This window comes from Lagenorhynchus albirostris, chromosome 2 (assembly GCF_949774975.1).
Source record: "Lagenorhynchus albirostris chromosome 2, mLagAlb1.1, whole genome shotgun sequence".
Lineage (NCBI taxonomy): Eukaryota > Metazoa > Chordata > Mammalia > Artiodactyla > Delphinidae > Lagenorhynchus > Lagenorhynchus albirostris.
In genome coordinates, this window is record NC_083096.1 from 181,285,482 (window position 1) to 181,312,852 (window position 27,371).

The following is a 27,371-nucleotide window of genomic DNA, read 5'->3' on the forward strand; positions in this document are numbered from 1 at the left end:
TCGCTTGTAAATACAATATATCTAGGAGCTAAGAAACATTCTATTGATCCTTGTTAAAGGAAAAATCATAAGGGAGATTTTTTCAATGTTTAGAGCATGTAGTAAAATCGCTATATGTCAAAATTTATGGGACACAGAGAAATTCCCCTTCCAATAATGGAGGAGTAGCTAGTATTGGACAAACCCTCCAAATTTATAATATATATCTTTTAATCTGAAGACACCTGTGAGAGACCAAAAGCAGGCAGCAATTGGAGAGATCTGGACACTTAGAAGAAGCTGATAGTACCGGGTGAGTTTCTGAGGGTTTTGGGGTTTTTGTTTTTTCTTTACAGCTTTTTGCCTGAGGCAGACCGCAGTCAGTCTCAGGGAGCAATTAATACTCAGATAGAAACCTGCAGTTTGCTGGCTGTAGAATCAGAGGACAGAGTGTGGGTGACCACGGCATCTAGAAAATGCAGGAGGAAATCCCCAAAAGGAGAGAGCCAAGAGCCGGAGTTCCAGATTTTGTGTGTAAACTCAGCCCAGATCTCTGGCTAATCCCTGAATTATACACACGTGGAGCAGGCTCTAAGCCACCCAGCTGAGGCTACAGGCCTGAACCGAGATTTCTGCTGCTGCCCAGCTCAAAAGGAACAGTTTAGAGTTTGAATTTGGCAAAGTTAAGTGTCTGCGAAAACAAAAACTTGATAATATTATTCAGAATAACATAACAGAACCCCAAGTCCTCGCATATTATCATTCACAAGGTCCAGAATACAACCCCAACTTACAAAAACATACGAGCAGGAAAATGTGACTCACACTCAAGGAAAAGTAAAGACTGACTCTGAGATGCCACAAACGTCTGTATCAAGCTAGTCTTTTCATCCGGATTTTTTGACACCTGGGGGCCTTGCTGATACTGGAAGGGACTGTTCCTCCTAGGGTTAGCGAATTCCTAGAGATAGCAAACAGCTTGCCCAGGAGCGTACCTTTCATATGAAAACCAACCAATCTGAAGGCCATACCCTGATCCTCTCCTTTACTGGCCTCTCACATACAGACCACTATTCTCTCGCCCTTATCACCCCAGGGCCAGTACCAGACAACTAGGGGCAGCCACTACCCTCTAGAGCCCACTGGAATTATTCCAGCTAGCCAATCCTATCCCTGCTTACCCTGCCTTGCTTTGCCCTTCCCTCAAAAACTACAATAAAGGCTCTTGTTCACATTTTTTCCTTGCTCCTGCCTCTGGACCAGCTCTGGTGCTTCCCATGTAGCCCAGTATGCCATGCTGTGCCCCTTCCTCTTGGGAACTGTGAATAACAAATTATATTTTCAATGGCAATCATCTCCTGATGGGTTAGTCTCACCATATATGAATAATATTAAGACCTACATTTTAAAACAATGCTGAAACTCTAATTTGTAAAAAATTCTGTTTGTAATGAATGTACAGATAGGTCATCTCATTAAAGAAGTAGAAACGACAAAAAAAAGAACCAAATGAAAATGCTATAACTAAAAGGTAAACGTCTGAAATGGATTCACTGGACTGGAGATAACAGAGGAAGAGTCAGTGAACTTGAAGCCTGGATAATTTCTGTTGATTTATGTCAGTGATTTTCAACTGGAGGTGATTTTGTCCCCCAACAGATATTCAGGCATGTCTGGAGACATTTTTGGTTGTCACAACTGGGAGGCTATGCTACTGGCATCCAGTGTAGAGGCCAGGGATTCTGCTAATCATCTGACAACACACAGGAAACCCTTCCCACACAAGGCAACCAGTTGATCTGGCCCAAAATGTCAGTCGTGCTGGGGTTAATAAATCCTGATCTATTTGGAAAACAAAAATGCTTTTTAAAAGTGAACAAGTTTTGATGATCTGTGAGAAAATAATGCAAGGTCAAATATACATATACCTGGAGTCACAGAAGACGACAATGAGAATAGGGCAGAAAAAAATTATTTGAGGAAATAATGGACTAAATGTTCCCAAATGTGTTGAAAGACATAGATTTTCAGGTTCAAGAATTTCAGCAAACCCCAAACAAAATAAACAAGCAAAGCAAAAAATTTCTCAGCACATCAAGGTCAAAGTGACTAACATCAAAGATACAGAGAAGGCACCCAGAGATAACACGTTACATAAAAGAGATAAATAAATAAATGCTGAATAACTTCTTATCAAGAACAAGAGGATAGAAGAGAGGAGAACAACATCTTTAATACTCTAAAAGGAAAAACTGTCAACCAAGAACTCTATACGCAATGAAAATATCTCCCAATAATGAAGGTAAATAGAGACATTTGGAAAAATAAAATATAAGAAAATTTACCACCATAACATGTTCCCTATGAAAAAATTTAAATGAAATTCTTCAGGCTGAAGAGAAGTGATACAAATGGGAATACTGATTTCAGGGAGGAACAAAGATCCTCAGAAATGTGAGTGATTATAAAAGATATCATTTTCCTCTCTTACTTTCCTAAAATATATGTGACTATTTATAGCAAAAAAAATAATAAATAAAAGTACATTATGAGGTTTACAGCATATATAGATGTAATACATATAACAAGTATAGCATGAAGGAGTAGAGATACATTAAACTATATTTTTGCAAGATCCTTACAATGAACAATTCTTACCATGAAGTGGTATAAATACTAACTATAAGTAGACTATAAAAATTTATATAATATATATTATATTCCCTAGTGCAATCACCCCCAAAATGCAAAACATGCAAAGAACACAGCTAAAAAGAGAAATTAAAATGAAACTCTTTTTAAACATTCAGTTAACCCCAAGAGAAATAAAAATACAGATGAGACAAACAGAAAACAATTATCAACATTGTAGACCTAAATCCAACTATATCAATAACTACATTATATGTTAATAGACTAAGCACTCCAGAGATTGTTAGAACTGTTGAAAGAACAAGACCCAACCATATGCTGTCTACAAGAAAAATACTTTAAATATAGAGACAAAGAAAGTAATATGTGAAAGCAGAAAAACCATGCAAACCATAAGCATAGGACAGCAGGAGTGGCTATATAAATTTCAAGGTCAAGAGTGTTATCAGAAATAGAAACATTCCATTATGATAAATAGTAATTAATCAGGGAGACATTTCAATCATAAATTTGAATGTGCCCAATAATAAGGCTTAAAAGACAAAAAGCAAAAACTGACAGATATAAAGAAAGAAATAGAAGAATCCATGGTCTTAACTGGGACACAATAGTGTCCAAAAAACATAAAATGCCTAGAAATAAAGTAACAAATGATGTGCAAAACCTCTACACTGAAAACTACAAAACATTACTGAGGAAGATTAAAGAAGACCTAAATAAACAGAGAGATATACCATACTTATGGACTGGAAGACTCAGTATTTTAAAGATGACAATTGTCTCCAAATTGATCTATACCTCTAACACCATTCCATTGAAAACACCTGCAGGATTTTTTTTTTTTATAAATTGACAAAGTGATTCTAAAATTTAAAAGGAAAACGCAAAGGAAGTAGAATAGCCAAAGCTATTTTTAAAAAGAAGAGAGTCAGAAGCCTGTCTTCAAGAATTGCTATAAAGCTACAGCAATCAAGATGGCAATGTACTGACACAGGACAAACAAATAGATTAGTGGAACAGAAAAGAGCCCAGAATACACCCACTCTTATATGGTTAATTAATTTTAGGTACCAGAGCAATCCAATGGGGAAAGGAAAGTCTTTTCAGCAAACAATACTGACACAACTGGACATCAATACGGAAATTAACCTTACACTTCTCCTACCTTACACCATACACAAAAATTAATTTAAGATGGATAACAGACTCACATGTAAAAGCTAAAACTATAAAGCTTCTAGAAGAAAACACAGAAGAATATCTTCAGAATGAGGTAGCAAGCAAAGATTTCTTAGAGAGGACCTGGTGATCAACAATCAAAAAAGGAAAAGAGTGATAAATTAAACTTCAGCAAAATTTAAAACTGCTCCTAAAAAGACACCATTATAAAAATGAAAAAGCGGCCACACCCTAGGGGAAAATATTTTCAAAACATACCACTGACTAAGGACTTGTATCCAGACTAGATAAAGAACTCCTACAAGCCTATAATAAAAATAAAATCCAAAAATTTTAATGGGCAAAAGATTAGAACAGACACTTCATAAAGGAAGATATATGAATGGCCAATAGCACGTCAAAAATATTGTTAGTCATCAGGGAAATGTAAATTGAAACTATAATGAGATCCACTATACACCCACCAGAATGGCTAAAATTAAAAAGACTGACAACATTAAATGTTGGCAAGCATGTGGAGCAACTGGAACCATCATACATTGTTGGTGGAAATGTGAAATGGTCCAATCACTTTAGGGGAAAAGTCTGCCAGTTTCTTTTAAAAGAAAAAATAGCACCCAACAATTTTCTCTTAGGCGTTTATTCCAGAGATAAAAAAACACAAATCCCAAAGAGAGATTTGTACAAAATATTCACGGCAGTTTTATTCATAATAGCCAAAAACCGGAAACACACCAGATGGATGTCCATTAACAAATGGATAAACAAACTCTGGTACATTCATACAATAGATTATTACTCATCAATAAAAAGGAAAAAAACAAACAAACAACTACTGATACATGGAACGACATAGATGAATCTCAAAAACACGCTGAGTGAAGAAAGCCTTATCCAGACAAGTACGCATTATACGAATTCATTTATGTGAAGTTCTAGAACAGGCAAAAACAATCTGGTGAAAAAAATAATCAAAACAGTGGTTGCCTGTGGTAGGGGTGTACTGACTGGGGAGAGGCAAAAAAAGGGAGCCTTTTGGGGTGATGGAAATGTCTGTATCCTAAAAGACACGTGACGTGGATGTACGTATTTGTCAGAGCTCATCAAAAGGCAACTTAAGATTGTGCATTTCACTATATGTAAATTTTACCTTAAAAACTAAATAAACAGTTCATAATATGCGTTCCTAAATATTTAGGAGTGACATGGACTGTTATCTGCAATTCACTATGAAATGCATACAGAGCTAAGATCGATTGATGAATAGATACATGAATGGATATGTGATCGGGCAAATAGAGCAAAATGTTAAAGGGATGGGTATAAGGACGTAAGGTACAATTCTTTCCACTTTTCTTTATGTTTGAAATTATTCCTAATATAACGTTGGGAAAAAAAGAAAATTGTGGAACACAGCTTAAGCAGTATCGAAGGGGAATTTTATCGCTCGAATGCATTTAACAGAAAACAAGAAAAATTAAAAATAAATGCGGTAAGCATTTGTGCTCCCGTCCTTCCTAAGCAACACAGCCAGATTTTACCACTGGCAGGAAGGTACTGAATAAAAGACCACCCGTCCCAGCCCCCTTTGCACATGGAGTTGGCCAGTGAGATGTTACCAGAAGTGGTTGGGTGGAACTTCCAAGAAAGCTCCTTAAGAGGCCGACAGCTCTTCTGTTGACTCCTTGCCTGGAGTCCAGAAGTCCTGTTGCTTTCTACTCCTGCACCCTCCGTTGCTCCGATCCAGCTGCTTCCCTATATTCCTCAAGCCCAGGGCCAGCCCACCAAGCTCTGGGGGCAGTCAATGATGATGACAAAATAAATTGAATTTAAAAAAAAATACATCCAGGTGGTGGGAAATATTTAAATCTCTTTTAGCCGTTAGCAAGCCAACGACGTGCGCTTCCAGAGTCGAAAGGCTCCTCTTAAAGTAGACTCTTCCCATGGCAGCACCAGTATCCGGACCCGGGGCCTGGCCGGGGCGATGGCTCTTCGTGAGGCATGCAGGCACCACCCAAGTGAAGAGGTTTTTCCTGCCTCACTTTGGAGTAATAACAAAGCAGATACCTTGAACCACGGGTTCTCATAAATCTTGTTTGGGGGGAAGAAAAACCCTTTCAATTCCCAGCGGAAATATGCAAAACAGCCTCCACACTGTAAATCTTCCTTTTCAGTTCTAAGGAGATAAGTCGGACCTATTAACCTTCCATGCTATTTTCAACTTCATTATCTGAGCTGACACAACGAGGGAGCGGTGACGGCTCTTTCTGGCAGAGTGCATGTAAATCGCTTTCTCAAAGGAAATTACTTCTCCAGCCTGAATGTTATTAATCTAAATTCTCCGTTAGTCAAATTGTTGCCCATAATAAATATGGTACAGGTTGTGATACCTACTGAGTGTGGCAACTTAGTGGCTGCCACATTCGTCCCATGGAACTGACCCCTGAGGGGAGGCCCGTCCCGGAGGGCTCCCGATGCATGGGGCCCCTGATGGTGAGAGGTGGGAGGTGGCTCTCCCGAGGAGTGGTCCTCAGCTCTGCTCTGGTGCCCAAGGCACCTCCATCCCTCCTGTCCCCCTGCCCCTCCTGCCTCATCAGAAGGGAAAGCAACTCCTGGCCTAGGGGACCACTTCTGTTGGCCTCCCACACTGGGAGAGCATCTTTAGGAAAACTACCAGGAGGAGGCTTGAGTCACCTGCCGAGGATGAGCTCCGTCTAGACTCTGTCTGCCCCATGCTTCAAAGACCAGGTCTCCCTGATCCCCCTGGCAGCCAGCCAGATCATCCAGCAGCTGACACCGGGGTTATGGGTAAAACTCTCCACAATACCACTTAAGTCACATTCTGCTCAGCGCCAAAGTCTTTGCAAATCACCCTATTTTCAGAACCTGGGGCGGGAGGAGGGAGTTGGCTAATTTGCATGTGGCCCAACCCTACCCACTGGCCAGGCCCCGGAAGAACTCTTCACATGAAGATACTCATTTCCGACAAGGCAATCTTAAAGATGGAGAGAGCCGGCTGCCGTGAAGCAGGGTGGGGGAGTACAAAGAGCTTTTTTTTTGGTTTCTACCAGGGTTCTTTCCAGGGTAATTACAAGAAGTTTAGGATCCAGTCGGGGACTTGTAGTTCATTAAATGAATTTCCATCTGTGTCTCCACCACCTAAGAAGTATTGCTTGGTACAATACTCGGGTTTTTATTGTATATTAAGTCAGATTGTTAATTTGCAGCATGCAGCATGGGAAGGATCATTTCAGTAGCGCCTGATTATGCAGAATGAGACTGGGTTTTCATTAGGTTTGGTGCCGGAGCTCCTTAACACTTGATGGGGTGCCGGGATGCAGGAGGGAGCCCTGAACAGGGAAGGAAGCCCAGCACCAGCTCTCAGAGCATCCTGGGCCCTCTCCCAGCAGGGCCATCCAGCCCAGCACAGCCATGCCACCCCTCCACCGCAGAGGGGCCCTCTCTGAGCCCCTGCCTGTGCACCCACTCCCACTCCCCCAAGCCTGCACGGCCCAGTGATGGCCACTAGGAGAACTCTAACAGGAAGGCAGAACTTGTGAAAGATGAGATTCTAGATTCCAAGCATGTCCTGGGCCTGCTGATTTTAGTTAAGGGATAATGTTCCCAGGGAGGAGGGATGGGAGGCAAAGCAACATCTGCTGATGGTTCAGTACCAGAGTCAAACAGAGCCGGCTGAGCCCCACAGAGTTACAGGAGGAGATCAAAGATTCCAGAAGCCAGCCCTCGCTGCAGATGAGCCTCGCCAGGGACCATGAGGCTGGGGTGGGTAACACATGGCACAGGCCGGGAATGGAGGAGGGAAGGAAGGAGACACAGGAAGGAAGGGAAACCTGGGTTCCCGGGACCAAGGGCAGGGAGGCCCCTTTTCACATCACCCTATGGGATGTGGTCCCGTGCATCCTTCGTTGTGTCTGACGGCAAAGAATATCTGCAGGTTATCCAAGGGGAGAAAGGAAGAGCAGGGGACTCTGTAAACACCCCCGCTTGTCCACAGCCGAATTACTGTTCTGCTCAGACCTACATTCCTCCAACTATTGCTATTGCACCTGAAGGCCAGCTCACCTGCCTGTATGGTCACAGGGGTCCTCCACCTGGGTTGAACATTAGAATCTTCAGGGCACCTGAGTACCACCTCAGACCATGTAAAATAAAATCTCTGAGGTCCCCTGGCACAAGTGTTCTTAAAAGTTTCCCCAAGTGATGGTAACGTGCAGACAGGGATGAGAAGGCCTGGATCAGATCGTCTTTGAGAAGTTTGCCAAAATGCTCATCCTAAGTCAGAGACACACAGAGGAGCATCGGACTGAACTGACCCCAGGGGTCTCATATGCCACTGGGGGCCCAATCAAATCACAGAATCTGCCCAAGAGTTTATAAGCTATTGGCCCCCAAGTCACCAAGGGTCTGTGTCCTGAAAGCAAGCAGCAAAGGGAGCTTGGGTTGAAAACTCATCCCCGCTGCTCCAAAGGCTAGGGGGCTTTCTCCTGCATTAACTCCCATCCCCAGTGTTTTTCTAACCCACTTTGCGCCAGGTACAGACAATATATCAGGAACCACCTTCCTGGAGACCTGAAGACTTGCAGACTCTTCCAGGAAGCCTCCCCTGATTGATGAGGTAACCATGGGTGGCCTTTGTCCACATGCCCCCGCACTCACTCTCATGCTTTGTGTGCAACCACTGACAACTGTTAGAAAATGACACAAGAACACTGTCCTTTCCTCCACTTTCTCTCTCATTAGGTTATAAATCCCTCCAGGGCAGGCACTGTGGTACCTAAGTCCTTTATAAAACGCTCAGCCCCTCCCAGGACAAGACTGTCCACATGGGCAGTCAGCCCACCCTGACCCTGACCCTGACCCTGACCAGAGTCCACTTCCCCCTCTCTGGAATCCAGTCTGCCCAGCAACACCTCCCTCCAAAACTCCCTCTGTCACATCTGGGCTGTGTTCCCTGCCTCAGCTGGGGACAAAAGGCTGCTTGACCCTTGCCAAAAGGAGATCTAAACTTTCCATCAAACAACCATCCCCTGTTGCTGAAAGGACCCCCACCCCACCCGCCAACTCAAGTGCCTGAGCAGGGATCGTCCCGTGAGGAGGGTGCCCTGCGGGGTGGGGTGTGGAAGCAGAGCCCAGGCCTCTCCTGACCTGCTCCCCTGGACCCTGCATCCTCCTGAGAGCTACCCTCGGATGCCAACAGGGAAATGCAGAGAAAGTCCCAGGACGGCTGGACCCAGCAGCCACCCCTTACAAGTCTGAAAGTGCAAAGCCTGTGTTTCCAGAATGTTCTCCCATCCCGAAAGGAAGAAGTGCAGCCCAGGAAGAGTTAATCCTCCCGTAGTCAGAGGTTAAAAGATGAAGCTCTTGCCCACACAGAGGTGCAGAGAACACCCGCTCACAATAAATCTGAGAGTCCAGAGGCCTCTCTCTTCATTTGTTAGCCAGCGATGTGTGAAAATGTTAATGAAGGGAGTTATAATCTATGAGAATTTCACTATTAAAATGTAGTTCACGTCTGAAGGCTTCTGCTTACACGTGGCCCACTGTACATCAATCCTACCCGAGCGCTGCTAATGGTAGACGTAATTGCCTCACTCTGTCTAGCCACATTCACCCTGGCAATTCTAAGATTTGCTACAACTGTTATTGTAGAAATAATTTTCATGCTATTAACTTTGAGTTTTATTATATGTGTTCTTAAGAGAAAATAAATGCAGAGAGATTGTAAGTGTATATCGGGCCTCCGATGAAAGTATTTTTAAAAAATACAATGTAATGACAAGAAGCACTGAAGTAGGGTGATATAATGGTTCCTTCCCTTATTGAAACCGAAATTAGATTCTGCATTATAAAAGTGCATAAAGAGGTTTCTTTCTTTTCGTGGAGAAAATTTCTGTTCTGAAACGGCAGCATGTTGCCTGATGCAAAACTCAATTGACGGGAAGGGCAGGGCTGGTCTGAAGAAGCCGGACACTGCCTGCTTCCTGTTCCATGGTGGGTGTATGACACACCCCAGGGCAAAGCCACGAAGCCTTTACTTGGGGACCACGGTGGCTACAGCCACAGTCCTCTTCCCAAAACCAGGCCGGGCCCGGCTGGGCCGACCTTCTCAGCTCTGCAGCCCAGCCTCACTCGCCCTGTGCTCCACACGGGCAGGTTTCCCGGGCTCGCAGCTGAGGGGAGAGCCTCACAATCAGTGCAGGCTTCCAGGCCCGGGATCTCACAGGCAACCGGCCAGGCAGTCATCAAATGGGATGTAAGAACTTTAGCCAAAACTGGAAATAAGACCCACAGGACAGCCTACGATCCCCTTCTCCGTGAAGGGAACCCGGCACCACAGGGCTGTGCCCCAGCGCTCCACACATGTGACCCTGCCCCACCCCCAGCAACAGAGGACCCCAGACTCTCTTCTCCAGGAATCTGGGATGGGGTTGGAGGGCCTGCCAGTCGCCTCTCTGTGTGGCTGGCCTGATACTGTATGCATACAGGACTGAGGGTATCAGTGTCCTGCCACGGAACTGAGGACAGAACCAAGCCCGTACGCCGAGAGGCAAAACAATGCGTAGAGGGGCACGAAACGGAGAGAGAGTGTCTGGACGGCCTTCCACTCCCCTGCTCCAGTTTCTAACTAAGCCTACTTCCCCCCGTGAGATATTCCTATGCCCTCACAGTAAGTTCCCTTTTTCTCAAGCTGGCTTGAATTTTCTTCTGTACTGTGTGACCAAGAGTCAGAATATAGTTGGCTAATGTAGGATGGGTTTAGAGACATTTTGAGATGCTTAGCTTAATGTTTATGGAATGCCCCAGAAGTACTTGGTATTGCCATCTAGCTATCCATCCATCCATCCACCCATGATCCCCCATCCATCCACGCATCCATCCATCCATCCACCCATCCATCTATCTTTCCATCTACCCAATCATCCACCCATCTATCCATCCATTCAGCTAACCATCTATCCATCCATCCATCCATCCATCCACCCATCCATCTATCTTTCCATCTACCCAATCATCCACCCATCTATCCATCTACCCATCTATCCATCCATTCAGCTAACCATCTATCCATCCATCCATCCATCCATCCATCCATCCATCCATCCATCCATCTTTCCATCTACCCAATCATCCATCCATCTATCCATCTACCCATTCATCCATCCATCCCTCCATCCATTTAATAGATCTATTTATTTAATGACTACCATATGCCAGGCACTGGGCTAGAGAGGTGAACAAATTATTTATGGAACCTGCCTCCATGGAGCTCTGGAGAGAAGGTAAATATGAAATAAAACACTAAAATAAATACATAAAGACATAATACGAGAGTGCTATGAAGGAAAAGCACATAGTGTTATGGCAGATTATGACGGGGTACCTGGTAGGTTTGGGGGGTTGAGATTTAAGCTGAGACCTAGTAAGAGGTAGCAAATGAGGAAGGGGAGGAAGAGGGAGAGTGGGTACCGGAGGCCAGAGGCCAGAACAGCGTCAGTACCTTGGGAACCAGAAGGCGGCCAGTAGAACTGGAATGCGGTGGAGGGAGGGAGGGGACAATGCCGAGGGGGTTACGCAGGGCTTAAAGACCAGCTCTTTCTGAAAGCAAATATGCTTTCTAAGGACGTGTAGATAGGAAGGGTTTCCAGGAATGCAGGTTTCCCAGCACACACTCTGGGTTTCTTTCTGGAATTCACATTTGTATGACCTGCCTCAGGGGAGAGTAACATAGGATAAAGACACCAAAGAGGACCCAAACACCCAGCACGTTCCATAAGCCCTAGTGGCTCTTCCCAAACCCCAAGCAGAGTTTTGGAGGATGACCATCTAGAAAAGTATAAGCAGGGCAGCTCAGAGGCTCCCCTACCCGGAAAGGACTTCAAAGTCGCGTAGTCCGAAATCCCCATCTCCAGGAAGCCTGCAAGCCGGGACCAGTAGTTTCCAGCGGCCTGCTTCCCATCAAGCCCAGTCCAGCAGGAAGAGCTACTGAGGCAGGGCCGCCCCCACCCCTCCCCATCAGGCCCTCCCAGGTCAGTGTGCTCACCCCGGGCCACTGCAGAGAGCTGAAGGAGGACTCCTGCAGGTAGAGGGGGAGGTGGCGAGAGGGTCCTCTCAGGACCAAGGTCCTGGAGCCACTCTCTGCTGCCTCCCTAGGGGCAGGGAGCCGGCACCAGGGCGATGTTGCCTGCGACTCAGAGTAGGGACCCTGGGTCCCGGGAGAAGTACTCGACGCCCCGAGGAACAAATAAAGGGCCCTCGTGTGTGAAAGGCAGGCAGGAAACCCTTGCTTCAAGGGCCGTTTCACCCACCCACATGGGGAGTCTGGGGAAGACCCCCACTCTGCCCCTCCTTCCACCCTCCACACGTGCGGACAAACACAGAGCCCCCCCTCCAAGATCTTCCCTCCTTGTCCAAGCTACCGGGATTCCCAATTGCCTGTGGCCAGCATGGAGAGGGAAACATTCTGGGAACAGCCCCCTGAGCTCTGCCCCGGAAGACTGCTCCCGCCACACAGCTCCTGCAGACCTCAGCCAGGGCCCACTCCCACGGGGACTCCCAGATGCTGGAGAACATTCTGGGAACTGGGAGGAGCTCTGGATGGGGGGCGGGGAGTGGGGTAATAGTCTGACGGGTGGAGAAGCAGCGTGTGCTGTAGGCAGAAAAGTTACAGGCTGAGAGTCAAGACAGCCGGCTTCCAACACAGTGACTTTCAAAAAGCTTAGGAGTTCAGAAACATGGAAAAGTGTTTATTATGTAAAACAAAGTGAAAAATGTAGGGTACAAAATTGCACAGAGTAAGAACCCAGCTGCGTACAAATCCAGAGGCAAAGGTGTAGAAATTGGCCAAGTCGGGGCAACGGCCAAGTTCTTCTAAAGGTACTTTTTTAAACCCTTCGACCTTTCCTTCAGGAGCACATGTCGCCTCGAGACCCGGATGGCCACATCCTTTACTGGAAATTCTGAAATCCACAAAAGCTCGGGAAACCCAGTTTTCTTCTTAAATTTAGCAGCATGTGGTGGCGAGACTTAATCTGAACTGACACAAGTTCTAGCCCTTATTTACCCCACTTGGTGTGAATATTCATGTGTTTCGCTGCGGAAATATCAACGTGTTTGCTTATCGGGCTTTGCTCCAAAGCCACTGGGGTTGAGCCAGCACACACACCGATGACTCTTCCCAAATCCAAAGGATTCTGAATTCGGCAAACAACTGACCCAAGGGTTCCTGAGACGGGTACAGAAATTTAAAACACACACCCAGTAACAGCAAGGAAGCCCCGGTTTTCAACCGAGTCTCAAGTTTCGGGTCTGATACTGCTGACTTCCTGTGCGATCTTACAGGAGTCACGTCTCTCTGGGCCTCAGTTTCTGGATTTGCACCATGAAGGAGGAAGATCTTAAATCTCTCCTGGGTCTGCCTTTCCATATGCTCGTGATTCCTGGTGCCACAATGATGGGAAGAGTCCCCAAAGAGGGCCCATCCCCTCAGCCTACCCAGTGGCTCTTCCATCCCTGGCCAGCCAGACAGAGGAGCCCCAGGCCCATGGGAGGGGAAGAAGGTTTCCGGACATCTGGTGGCAACACAATGGTAACTGCCCAAGGGGAAGGCAGTGCCTGCCCTTGATCCCACCCCGAACTTGCAGGCCCCGATGGGCAAGCCCTAAGCATGGCTGCACGTTCCAGCAAGTGCTCCTGCCTGGTCATCAGTAAGGGGCAGTGGAAGGGGCTAGCAAACTGCCTCTCCAAGGGGCTCCCTCCAAGGTGCTCCTCCCTGGAAGAAAGGCCCAGGGGAGCCAAGTCCCAGTGGTAGGATTTTTAGGGACTTGAATGACAGGATGGGGTGGGGTCAGGAGGGGCATTCCTTTCTGTCCCAAAGTTCGAAGCACTATAATACCCCCTCTCCGTGTGCAGTGGATCCTCCTGATACCTGTGATGTGCAAAGAAAGCACAATGAACTTGAATGGGATGGAGAAAGCATCCCACACCCCAGGGGTCGTCTCCCCCAAATTACAGCCCCCCCCATGGCTTTGTGATTTTTAACGTTCTTCTAATTTTAGGATCCTAGCAGCGTTCTGAGAACCCCTCTAAGTGTTTTAGGGAGATGGTAATGGTCCTACACTAAAATAATTCAACCAACACTATAATTTCAGTGCCGCCATCAAAATGAAATAATGGCTGTTTACTCTGTTACACCTTTCAAACGACCTTCATTTGAATACAAATTGTGGCTTGAAACTCTAAAAGCTGCTCTGTTCCCGAAGGCTGCAAAACGCAAGAACTCAGTGAGGGCTGCTCTACCCAAGCTTCCTCCCCGGGACCACCGGGGACCGCAGCTTAAATGGGTCTCTTTCTCTGGAACATAGAAAGCTTAACCCAGTGCTTGGCACACAGAGCGTGCTCGGTTTCTTTGCTGTGTTGACGCCACCCCGCCCGCCCTGCTGCTTCTCTCAGGTTCCCTGTGGGGTGCGGGGTCCAGCCTAGGGCTGGACCCTCATTCCCTCTCTCCCATCCAGTGCCCCTGCTCCTGCTGTTTGCCTGGCTTGGATCCAGAATATTCCCTTCCCCCCTCTGCCTATTCATGGCTCATCCATCCTTCAGGGAGAACGTGGCCCCTGCCTTCCAGAAAGCCCCCTGGACCATCCTGGCCTGTGCTCACCTCCTCGTGGGTGACTCCGTGCCCATCGCAGATGCGCCAGGGGCTCCAAGGGCCTGACTTTCAGGTGGACGCGCGCGCGCTCTGTCAAGGGCAGTTTCCTCAAGGAAGGAGCCCTTGTCTCCAGGTCCTCCCTCCTAGGTCCCTTATACACCTCACAGAAGGTCCTATGGACGTGTCTTCTTCAATATCTTGCCCATTCATGCTTCTCTTTCTTTTCCCTGGTTCTGGCTTTCATCACTTCTTACCAAGAAACCCAAGAAAGCCTCCGTGTTGGTCTCTGCCTCCAGACGCGCCCCCCGCCCCCGTTTCATTTGATGCTGCTGCCCATTGAGATTCCCACAATTCCCATCTGATTAGGTCAGGCTCCTGCCCCAGCAGCTTCGGTGTACGTGTCCCTGTGCCTAACTTGAGTCCATTCCAGTTGCCCAACCTAAATCCACGTCCATCATTTGGCAACAGAAAGGAAGGGAGCCCTGGCACACAACACAGCACAGGAGAACCTTGAAAACATTACACTGAGTGAAAGAAGTCGGACACAAAACATCACATATCGTAGGATTCCATAGACATGAAATGTTCAGAGTCGAAAAAGCCATAGAGACAGAAAGTAGATTAGTGGTCTCCAGGGGCTGTGGGGTCTCTCCTTGAGGTGATAAAAACATTCTAAAATTAATTGTAGTGATCGATGCAAAACTCTGAATGTATTAAAAACCACTGAATTGCACACCTTAAATGGATGAATTCTATCTCTATAAAGCTGTTTTTATGCTCCAATCAGGCTCTACCTCCATTTTCTCCCACCATCCTCCCCTACCAGCCTGAACTGGGATTTGTCATTCCATTCAACCTATCTAAAGAATACTCATCCTTCAGGGCCCAGCTCCTCAAGTTCCTGTGGCACTCATTCATTCATTCACTCACTCACACATGCTTTCAACAAATGATGACTGTGGACGTACCGAGAATTCAAGAGCACCCAGTGCCTAAATGAAAAACAAACAACAACGAGAAACAGGAAAGAAGCCAAAGGAGGGTTACAGTGCAGTGGTGCTAACCATTCCGTTCCCTTGGTCCTTAATATTTTTTACTGAGTTTTCCTGGTTTCTCTTATGCCTCTTGAGAAGATCCTGGACAAGAACAATGTTCTGCAGGCTCTCTTTCCCCCCACAGCTCACACGGCTTGTAGTGTGGGTGGAGCAAGTGCTGGAATTGGCTTCAGAAGACCCGGGATCGGCTTCCAGCTCCATCGACGGTGTGACCCTGGGCAGCACTTCATCTCTGCCCACTGCTGCCCCCCTAGAAAACAGCGATGGCGTCTCCTCCACGAGAAGAGCCGTGTGTAGCAGGCTGATTTATTGGGAATTTAATTTGGCAAGAGAATCTGTTGAAGAACTAACTTGTATCTTGTAGACTCAACAGAAATGAAAGAAAGGTAGTTTCCCCTTCTCCCAGGAAGATGGCAAGCCTTTTATTCATTCCGACAAATATTGGTATTTGTTGGATGAGTGGATGACTTTTTTTTCTGATTACGTACCCCTATGGAGAAGGTTTCAGGGCTGGAAGAAGAAGTTGTTTGACTGCCCTGAAGGAGTATCCCTGGACAGAGGTCTCTGTACTTCCAAGGTCTCTGAGATGACTCCTGAGATGGGAGAGGGCCGAGTTTCCACCCAGAGGAGGCCTGATCCTGGGGCGTCAGCTCGTTCATGGTCTGGAGAGGACGCAAGTGGAGGATCTCAGGGTGCAGGGACCTGAACTTGACCAGACACGGCAATGCAGGACCTCAGAAGTGGGCTGGGGGCCCGTGAGCACCAGGCATCAAAGCAAGGCTATCAGTGACCCTGCTTGGCAAGCAGAGCCACCAGAGGGGCCACCCAACCCCAAAAGTCCTCTGCTTTCCTCCGCTGGCCTCAGCACAGCTGGGCAAGCCACACACAGAGGGGCTCATCTGGACTCTTCTAAGACCCCAGGGGGGCCCTGGGACGAACCTCTCCTCATGGCGGATGGGGCCTTGAGCTGGATTTCACTGGATTTAAGCAAAGAAACGTAACCTTGCCTGCACTCCCAGGATCTTGGAACAGTTCCAACCTGACATTTAGGGGGGATTCTCAGAGATGATTCATTCATAACTACCTCATCAGCCGAGCAAAAGTCCTAGACTGGGAAACAACGGACGTTTCATTTTTTGAGACAAGACCAGAAAACCCTCAGAGAACTGGGGCTGAGAGAAAAGCATGGTCTTTCAAAAGCTCCCGCTGGTTCGGGGATCCCAGAAAAGTAAGGAAAGAAACAAGCTGAAAAGGATCATGAAGAATGCTTCAAAACCCTGGGACAGACAGACAGAGAACAGGCACAGAATATTCAGGAAAAACGGCTGGGAACAGAAGAGAGTGGGAACCCTGTTAAAAATGAAAGAGCCCTGCGGCTCCCAAAGTGCTACTGGAATAAGAGGTGAGTCTCTGAATACTGATTTACTGATTAATAATATTGAAATCTTAGAGATTAGTCCTAATCCTGAGGACAGCCCGTGGCTGGGAGCCCGATGGCAGGGGTCCCAGGGACACATCATTTCCCTTGCCAGGGCTTAGGCAGGTGGCTGTGAATCTCAGTGAGAGAATATTTTCCAAAAACAAATAGGTTCTAGACAGCAAACGTAGGGCTCTAAACCATGGGAGATGGACCAAGACGAATATCCCAATTCGATGTGGCTCAGAGCTCACCCCCAGTCCTGCTTCAAACCAATCTGCAGAACACAGCTTCCCCACACACACGCCAAACGTAAGCCTTCTGTGCCCAGCTGCAAAGGGCCAAGAAATGACAGTCCTGCCTGCTTTCTCCAGGCATTAGGGTGGCTAACCAGGCAAGCATGGTCTCTGCCCTCACTGAGCTTATATTCTAAGAAGAATGCTGCCTACCCAGCTACCTGAGGGGCTGGTGATTGGCCAGGGAACATCCGGCCAGGTGAAAGGAGCCCAGCTTCCTCAAAGCCTCCCCATTGGGAGCCTCTGTGCCGGCCGGGGCCCGAGCAAGACATGCACGGCACGGAGAACGGAGCCGACAGGAGGCTGTGGGACAAGCTTCCCCAGCCATCTCCCCGGCCACCACCCAACTCCCCAGTCCACAGAGAGCCCTTTGCTCTGGGACAGAACCCAACAGAGCAGCTCTTTCCATCATTCTCTCAGCTTATTTAAGAAAACTTGCGTGCCTATGATTAAAGACCGCCATGCTGTGTGCCACCCCATTTAGAGTTTATTTTACATTAAATCTCCAAGCCAGAGACCCTCCAGTCGGTCTGCATAAGGCAGAGTTATTGGTCCAAGTGTTTTTAAAAATAGATGTAACTCCAGACCCCAAGAAACTGAAGGGATATTATGGGAATACACAGCTGTATTGTTGTGTTACTGTATGAAAAATTGAATTCTCAGCTCCTCTGTTCCCCTCCTGCTCTCCCTCTCCTGCTTCCTCACCTGAGACACTGCAGCTCCCGGCACCAAGATCAGTACATATTACAAATGACCTCCCCATCAGAACAGCGCAAACCAAGCTGCAGGGGCCCGAGCTGCCCTGTGTGCTGTGCAGGGGGCCCGATAAACTCCAGCTTCTGTCTTTCTTCAGACCAGAATGCCATTCCAGGCCAAATTTTAACTAATGACAACCCCACCAAGAGAATCAGCCGCAGCTTCAAGCTGGATTCAGGAATCACATGTCACCATGGGCCTCCCAGGCAGGCCGGTCCTGACGGGGAAAGTCCACTTTGGCTCTGAGATTTGGTGTGAAAGTTTCTTCCCCAGGCCAGACTTCCTGGATGTGGCAGGCAGCCTCTCCAGCTCAGGCTCCCAGCCAGACACAGTGGAAGTAAGAAGAAGGGGATCCTTTATTCATGCTAATGGCCACGGGAACAGCCAGCACTCATGAGCAGTTGCCACGGTTCGCAGTTCAGCCTGTGTGTGGATACAGAGAGTAAAGTCTACCCCACCCGGACTTCCCTCCACTCTCAGCCCCTGCTATAAACTGAATGTTTGTTTCCCCAGAAACTCACATGTTGAAATCCTAACCCCTAATGTGATGGGATTAGGAGGTGGGGCCTACAGGAGGTGACTAGGTCATGAGGGTGAGGCCCTCATGAATGGGATTAGTGCTTCTTTAAAAGGGACCCCAGAGAGCGACTCCCCAGCCCTCAGAATTATGAGAAATAGATGTCTGCTGCTTATGAGACACGCGTTCTATGGCATTTTATTATCCTAGCCCAAATAAACTAAGTTCCCTGAACCAAGATTTCCCTGGCCCATCACCAGCCCCTCAGGTAGCTGGGTAGGCAGCATTCTTCTTAGAATATAAGCTCAGTGAGGGCAGAGACCATGCTTGCCTGGCTAGCCACCCTAATGCCTGGAGAAAGCAGCCTGGCACCCAGCGCACTCAATGGAATCGACCAGAATGAATAAAGATTCACTGCAGACATTGGCACAAGACAGTGCTTACTAAACACGGATCCTCACTCCAAATGCAGAAAAAGTAAAAATTCAGGCACCTGTCGAATGTCAAATCAATATTAATTTACTCAAAGGCACGAGTAAATGCCTTGAACGAGGCACTTTTGTCTTTATTAAAGACAGATGACCAGGTGCGTCACTAGGAGTACACACAGGACTCTTTAAGTTGCTTATTATGCTTCCCTGCAATTTACAGAAGCTTACGCTCCTTAGACACTCTAGAAACCAAGTTCCCTCCCCTCTAGAGCAAGGGAACAGTTCTCTCCTGGGCACGAGACCCTGCCTTATCAGACCTTCTCTGTGCAGATGCTCCTTGCTGGGAGGCAGAGAGAAGGCGCGTGCTCCTTCCAGAGCCCTCAGCATCACCCCCTGCTCTTCTCCTTCCCAACAATGCCAAGTGCAAAGCCGGGCTGGCGCTTTGCCTGCCCTGAGGCACTGCGCTAAGACCATCCGCCTCCTGCTCACAGCCTGTCAGAGACACACAAGGTCTCCCCTCGAAAAAGCAGCCAGCGGCTCCCGCGGGAGGCTGAGGGGCAGGTGGAGAGCGCAGTAAGTCACACCTTGGTGGCGGCGATGATGCCGCCAGGGGACCCGGGGAGCCGGCACAGACAAGCCCGCCTGCTTCTCCAGCACAGCCCTGTCCTTCTCTTTCCTTCCTTCTTCAGGAAGCAGGAACTCCATCCCCATCCCTTACCTGCTAATGATGGAGAACAGTCACGGGTGTTTTCATCCTGGCCACAGACACCATTACCCTGCACCAAATCAGCTCTAATACAATGAAGATTTAGAAGTTATTCAAGGCCTTTTTATCAAAGGCCTGCCTGTGGATCTATTCTTCAGTTAGAAATCCACCCAGAAGGTGCTTTTACCACTGTGCAGCTTACGAGACGACCGTAAAAGTCATAGTAAGGGTGGAGGGGAAAGAACTGCCCCCTCCCCCAGAGTGCTTACAAACGCCTTGGGATATTACAGTTTCCATTTTTCTGTTTTCTATTTATTTGTGATCCTAACTGAAGTTGCAGCAGAATGACACAATACAACTGCACATCCTGCTATCTGATTACCTTTTCATAAGCGTAGTGCCACAAAGAAGAAATTTTGACACTCCAGCAAAAGAGACATTGCTATAAATACTCCCACTCCCAGACACCTACGTGCAATTACTCATAAAGAGTAAGGAGGATGAGGGGAGAGTGAGGACCCGTTATGTGCTTTGCTTCTTCAGGAACTTCTTGTGCTCCCTCTATTAATTACTTTCAAGGTTTACTCCATCTCGGCTTTCTGCTCCTTGACAGTCTGAAGATGACAGAGAACCAGCAGCTGGGTGACGGAGAGGCAGGTCACTCGGGAAAGCAAAGGGGCTTCAGAGCCCCTGGAGGATGGCAGGCAAGGCTGAGGGAGGCCCCCAACGCCTCTTCTCCAATGCCTGGTCACTGCCCCGGCCTCCGCTCTCCTGCAGTATCCCCACCACCCGATTCCGTAACCTGGGAGCTATTTGCATCTCACTGTTCTGCTCCCCACAGCACATACGGAGAATGCATATGACATGTCAGGCGGAAACAGCAGGACATAAAATCCTATATAGAGTAGGATTACACACACATTAAATATATGCAGACATACAAAAGAAGGCATAGAAGATGTACATCGAAATGACAATGGTGAGTGGCCAACAGGCACATGAAAAGATGTTCAACATCGCTAATTATTAGAGAAATGCAAATCAAAACTACGGTGAGGTATCCCCTCACACCGCTTAGAATGGGTAGCATCGGAAAATCTACAAACAACAAGTGCTGGAGAGGGTGTGGAGAAAAAGGAACCCTCCTACACTGTTGGTGGGCACGCAAATGGGTACAACCACTATGGAGAACAGTATGGAGATTCCTTAAAAAACTAAAAATAGGGTTACCATATGATCCAGCAATCCTACTCCTGGGCATATATCCGGAGAAAACTATAATTCAAAAAGATACATGCACCCCTATGTTCATTAACGGCACTATTTACAATAGTCAAGACATGGAAACACCCTAAGTGTCCATCGACAGATGAATGGATAAAGATGTGATACATATATATACAATGGAATATTACTCAGTCATAAAAAAGAATGAAATATTGCCATTTGCAGCAACATGGAGGGCCCTAGAGACTATTATACTAAGTGAAGTAAGTTAGACAAATATCATATAATATCACATATGTAGACTCTTAAAAAATGATACAAATGAACTTATTTACAAAACAGAAGCAGACTCACAGACATAGAAAACAATCTTACGGTTAACAAAGGGGAAAGGTGTCGGGGGGGGAGGGACAAATTAGGAGTTGGGGATTTACAGATACACACTGCTATATATAAAACAAGGACTTCCCTGGTGGTCCAGTGGTTAAGAATCTGCCTTGCAATGCAGGGGACGTGGGTTCGACTCCTGGTCGGGGAAATAAGATCTCACATGCCGCAGGGCAACTAAGCCCGCACGCACCGCAACTACAGAGCCCACACGCTCTGGAGCCCACTCACCACAACTCGAGAGAAGCCCATGTGCCACAACAAAAGATCTCGTGTGCCACAGCTAAGACCCAATGCAGCCAAAAATAAACAAATAAATAAATTTTAAAAATAAACAAATAATATAAAATAGATAGACACGGGAATTCCCTGGCGGTCCAGTGGTTAGGATTCCACGCTTTCACTACCAAGGGCACGGGTTCAATCCCTGGTCAGGGAACTAAGATCCCACAAGCTGCACGGTACAGCCAAAAAAATAAAATCAAAAATAAAATCAAACAGATAGACAATAAGGACCTACTGTATAGCACAGGGAATTATATTCAATATCTTGTAATAACCTATAACGGAAAATAATCTGAAAAAGAATACGTGTGTGTGTGTGTGTGTGTGTGTGTGTGTGTGTGTGTATATATATATAAAACTGAATTACTTTGCTATATACCTGAAACTAACACAATGTTGTAAATCAACTATACTTCAATTTAAAAAGAGAAAATATTATAATAATAGATGACATAAACTTTTTGAAAAATGGCAATGGTGGCGGTGTGTGTGGCAAAGCAATGGAAATATTTTCTTTTCACATTCCTAAAGTTTCTGGAAGATCATTACTATATATTATTTAATTAATAAAAATAAATAAATTCATAATTTAAAATGATCTTACAGAGATGGAGAACAAACCAGTGGTTGACTGGGGTTAGAGACAGGGGGAGGGGAAGACAGGTTGACTAGGAAGGGTAGCGGGAAAGCTTCGTGGTGATGGACCAGTTCTGGATCTTAATTGTGGTGGAGGTTACCCAAATCTACACACGTGACATGAAGTGACTAGAGACTTACACCCACACTGTGTCAATGCCTGTTTCCAGCTTGTGACATGGTACTACAGTTAGGTGAGAGGTGGCCCTGGGGAGAGGGGCTGGGTGAAGGGTACATGGGTCTCTCCATACCATCTTGGCAACTCCCTGTAATTTTCTCATGATTTCAAGATAAAAGTTTGAACTAGATCTAACTGGTCCACATCTAATGCAGAGGAAGATGGGCGAAGCCTAAACTGTGGGCCTACACTAGCTCTTAAGGCCAATAAACACCCATTCAACCTTTGTCTGGTAAACACAGAAAGGACCGAGATCGCACACTTTCCCATTGTGTTTAGCCGTCCCAGAAACCCAGAAGGTAGGTCCCCACGTTACGGATGAGGACACCGAGGCAGGAAATGTGCACAGAGCTCAAATGAGCCCAGCTGACCACGGTCTGCATCCAAAAGTTCATCTCCCATGGGTACCACTTACACCCAGCATGTCATTGAGCCTCTGCAGTTTTGAGGGGGAGCCCGACCAGGTCACGGGTAAGAAACGTCACAGCAACTGGGCCCAGTACTCTGCCTGCTGGGCGGGCACCCCCCCCCGCCGGCTGCCTCACTTCTGCAGCCCCACCCCCACCCCAGCCCGGCTCTGTCCAGGTCACGTGCATCCCACTGCCGCTGCCACAGATCACAAACACCACCTCCTTCCTGCCCAGACTCCAAGTTCAGGCCTGTAACCTGTATCCTGTTCGTAAGTTGCCTGATTTAGCCCAGCTCGGGCTGATGTGACAGTGCACCTGGCAGTGGATGAGGCAGCCGGTTTAGCCCATGCTGCAAATGCTCACGGAGGCCAAGCAAGGACCCTCCCCCCAGACCCCACCCCACCCCCCAACAGTGTATGTCAGCTGCCAGCCTTGCCCCTTCGATCTACTCACCAAGATGCAGCCAGGAGCTTTCTAAGGCAAGACGGGTGTCTTCCTCAGTGGTTCCTCTCTCATTTAGGATAAAACCCGAACTCCTTAAATGTCCCCCAACCCTTGAAGACAGACCCGTGCAGCCCACCTCAGCACACCCCTCCTCCCCTCGCTCCACACTGCAGCCAAGCTCACACCCTGCACTGTCATCTCCAAGCCGCGCACATTCTGTTCCCTCCGCCCAGCATGCTCTTCCCTGTAACCCAGCCACCACCTCCACCCTCTATCCATCCACCTCCTTCTGCCAGGGTGTCTCCAGTTCATCCTCAGCACCTCCTGCGGGACTCTTCCCTGACCCACCAGGACTGGATTATATGCCCTGAACAAGTGCTCCAGGAACCCCTGCCACACTTCTAGTGCACACACTGATCACATTCTTCATCACTGCCTGTTGCTTGTCTACCTCCCCCAGAGGACTGTCAGCTCCAAGACAGCCCAGCACAGCGCCTGGCACACAGGAGGGACACAGTAAATATTTATCAAGTTCATCGGTTTCAGACAAACAAGCTGACATGACTTCCCAAGGTCAGGTTCACAGGTGGAAAGCTGGGACAGGAACTCAGGTAAGGTGGACGCTGGAGGCTGTGACCTTTCCAACTTAACCAAGGATGAGGAGAAGGGCAAGGCCAATCCCATCAGCCTTGATGTCTGGTCTTGTCCCAGCAGAGACCGAAGCCGTAGGCAGGCCAGGCCACAGCACGGCCCGCGGTCCTCAGCAGAGATCTGGAGAACACAGCCGGAGCCTCTTTAGGAGCAGTTCCCTGGGCAAAGGAAGGGGGCAGCCGGCTACTCCTGAGGGTGCCGTCTAGGGCAGGGTGAGCCAAGGGAGTTCAGGGGCTCCATGACTCAGAGCATGGGGGTGGTCTCGGCAGCAGAGGAAACAAGCTGCCCAATGCTTCAGGTTCGGTTTGGCAATGTGTCGGCGTTCCTGGAGTTTAATGCATTATTATTAGTTTGCATATTTATAATGTGCCCTCTAGTCATTAACGGTGATATAATGCCAACCGAGAAAACCAAGAGACCTCAGAAATATTTACACAGCAGCATAATTAACACTAAAAGCTGAGTCACCCAGGGATCCTACTGATTTTCCTGGAGGGGAAAAAAATGGGACAATCTGACTTCACACGCTGCCCTAAGACCCTCCCGAAATCTGCGCCAGGCAGAAGCCCCCTGTGCCTCCCCCGTGACCACCCTCTGACGTCAGCAGAAGACAGACGCTCCGTGAAATGCACACTTGCTGCCCCTCTCAGCAGACTCAGCCCAGACCTTCCAAGTGCGGGACACCCCACGTGCACGGCATGGCTAGAGCTGTGGGGAGGAGGGGGCCAAGGCAGGGACATGAGGCCCCCAGCCCAAGGGCCCTCTCCATGCTGACGTCCCCCAGGGAATCCTTGAACATAGGTGCTGAGGGTCCCCTTTGATATAGAAAGCTCTCTGAATGACCAGCAGCAAAGCCCCGCCGGGACTCCAACATCAATTATGGGGTCAGAGGCAGCGGACCTCTCACTGAGTGAGCCCCTTGGCCAGGTCTGATAGCAAAGGAGCAGCTCCATCTTTTCAAGAGGAAATGTCATTCTGAGGCCCATCACCCAGCCCCTCCCCACATTCTCCGCTTCCTCCTCCAACCAGAGCTCTACTTTCCAAGGGGAAAACTCAGGTTTGTTCCAGTGAGTTCAACCACGATTTTTCCACGAGTATCTTTTAAAATGAAAAAGGAAATAGGTTTTAAAAGAGAGGGAAATCGGGCTTCCCTGGTGGCGCAGTGGTTGAGAGTCTGCCTGCTGATGCAGGGGACACGGGTTCGTGCCCCGGTCCGGGAAGATCCCACATGCCGCGGAGCGGCTGGGCCCGTGAGCCATGGCCGCTGAGCCTGCGCGTCCGGAGCCTGTGCTCCGCAACGGGAGAAGCCACAGCGGTGAGAGGCCCGCGTACCGCAAAAAAAAAAAAGAGAGGGAAATCAACTGATGAAAACATAAATAAAATGTGGTCTCATCCATACAATGGAATATTACTCAGACACCAAAAGGAAAGAAGCACTGACACAAGCTACCACGTGGGTGAACCTTGAAAATATGATGCTAAGTGAAAGAAACCAGATACAAAGGTCACAGATTGTATGATTCCATAGATATGTAGGGTCCGGAGTAAGCAAATCCGTAGAGACAGAAATTAGTGGTCATTGAGGGCTGGAAGGGATTAGGGCGTTGGAGGTGATGGTAAGGGGTTTCTTTGGGGGGTGATGAAAATCCTCTACAATTGATTGTGGTGATGGTTACACAATTCTGGGAATATACTAAAAGTCACTGAATTGTACACATTAAATGGGTGAATTGTTTGCTATATGGATTCTATCTCAATTTAAAAAAAAAAAAAAAAAGAAGAAGCACTTGGAAGAAATTCCTGTTTCTCCTGCATGGAGCCTGATTCTTAGCATGGCCGTGTCCCCCAGGTCTGCCGACTGGAGCCTGGGCAAAGCTTAACGCCCCTTGCCCTGTCCAAGGCTGCCCATTCCCCACCCCCTGTCCCCACTCCAAAAGCCCTAGCTTGCTCTTGACACAGGAAGCCGCTGCGACAGTGCCAGCAAGATCCCAAGACTGAAGATCTACATTCCACAGGACACAACGAGCAGGAACCAATGCCAGACGCGCGGCACCGAGCTTGCAATAAATGTCCTCCTGTTTGGCTTCTGAAAGGGTCTCCGATACGATACGCAGTTAATGCCGCGTTCGGGCTCCACCCAGCCTCCATCACAGGCGGTATGCGAATGCGGCTTTCGTCACAACTGGCACCAACTCTAATAACTCCCAACAGTGGAAATGTTCCCATAAAAACCACCATAAAAAGTCTCTTACTTTACTGCCAGCTAAGTTTTCTTTACTTGTTGTCAGGACTTTCTCCTTACCGTTGATTAGCTAACAGGCGGCACGTCATTTTTTCTCCTTTAGAGAAATCGGGGCTCGCAATCGCCGACCCGTCCCCTCCCTCCATCTGGAGTGTGCCTGGCTTCAGCTGCCACCACTGCCCAGCCCCCTCGGAGCCAGAGGGGCTTATAGACCACATTTACCTTTCCCCACGGGCGGCTGAAATGCATTACCTTTGGTCTGCTGGTTGCCCTCCCTGGTCAACTGGGAATATAAAAATCAGCCTTATTTATAACAACAGAATGTTCTGTTCCCCCAGTGAGACCCGGCCCTGCCATGTACATGCATTCATGCACACACGGCACATACATGCACACACACAGAAGCACACACGGGCATGAAAACACACACATGCAAGCATGCACATGGGCACACGTGCACACACTCACATATCACACTGCTTTTCCCAAAGCAACATCCATCCATCCATCCATCCAACTCCCTGCTGGGCCCTGCCACTCTGTGCCTTGGTGGAGAAACTTGTCTCTCTTCCCTCCTGGCACTATGCACCCAGGTAAGAGAGGACGGGGCAGCTCTCCAAGACAAGACCCTTCCTCTCTGAACACAACGAAACCTCCACCTGCCGCTCTGAGATCCTTGGAGGAGGGCCTCAAACCCCCCAACACGAGACAGCTCTTTCCCTGGCTGACCCAGCCTCCCCTCCGTGAGCCCTTCCAGAAGATGACGTGATGGAAGACAGTCCCCTGCGTTCAGCCACAAAGGCCCACAGGCCCGCGACTGATTCATCTTCGCAGAGAAACCCCTCGGTCCTCCTTCCAGAGAATTCCTGGTGGCATCCCATGAGCAAGACACACTAACTGCTTCCACCAAGAGGCCGGGTGGAGAAGAGAATCCAGCCACCCGTCTACGCACTGCACAGGGACCAAAGCAAAACGATGTTTGCAAAGGTTTCCTACAAAAATGTAGACAGGAATGAGTGAGTCAGTCACCTTTCTGTGTACGACCATTGCCTCTGGGAGCAGGAGAGCGAGATAATGCAGCCCCTTAGTGTGAAGCGCCCATGTGGACCACAGAGCGGCCACTGCTCTCCTACGCTGGAGGGAAGCAGCCACCACCAGCGCATCTTCCACCCAAGCAAGAAAGACCCGCGGTCTCAGACGACATGCGGGACTGAGGTACAGTGATTCTCCCAGGCTCTTTGCCAGTCCCCAAGTCAC

General features: G+C 48.1%; 1 protein-coding gene across 3 annotated transcripts in view; it reads right to left on the reverse strand.

Moving 5' to 3' along the window:
- Nucleotides 1–27,371, reverse strand: part of CAMTA1 (calmodulin binding transcription activator 1) — an 893,482-nt gene that overhangs the window by 693,213 nt on the left and 172,898 nt on the right. The gene's annotated exons all lie outside the window — the stretch shown is intronic.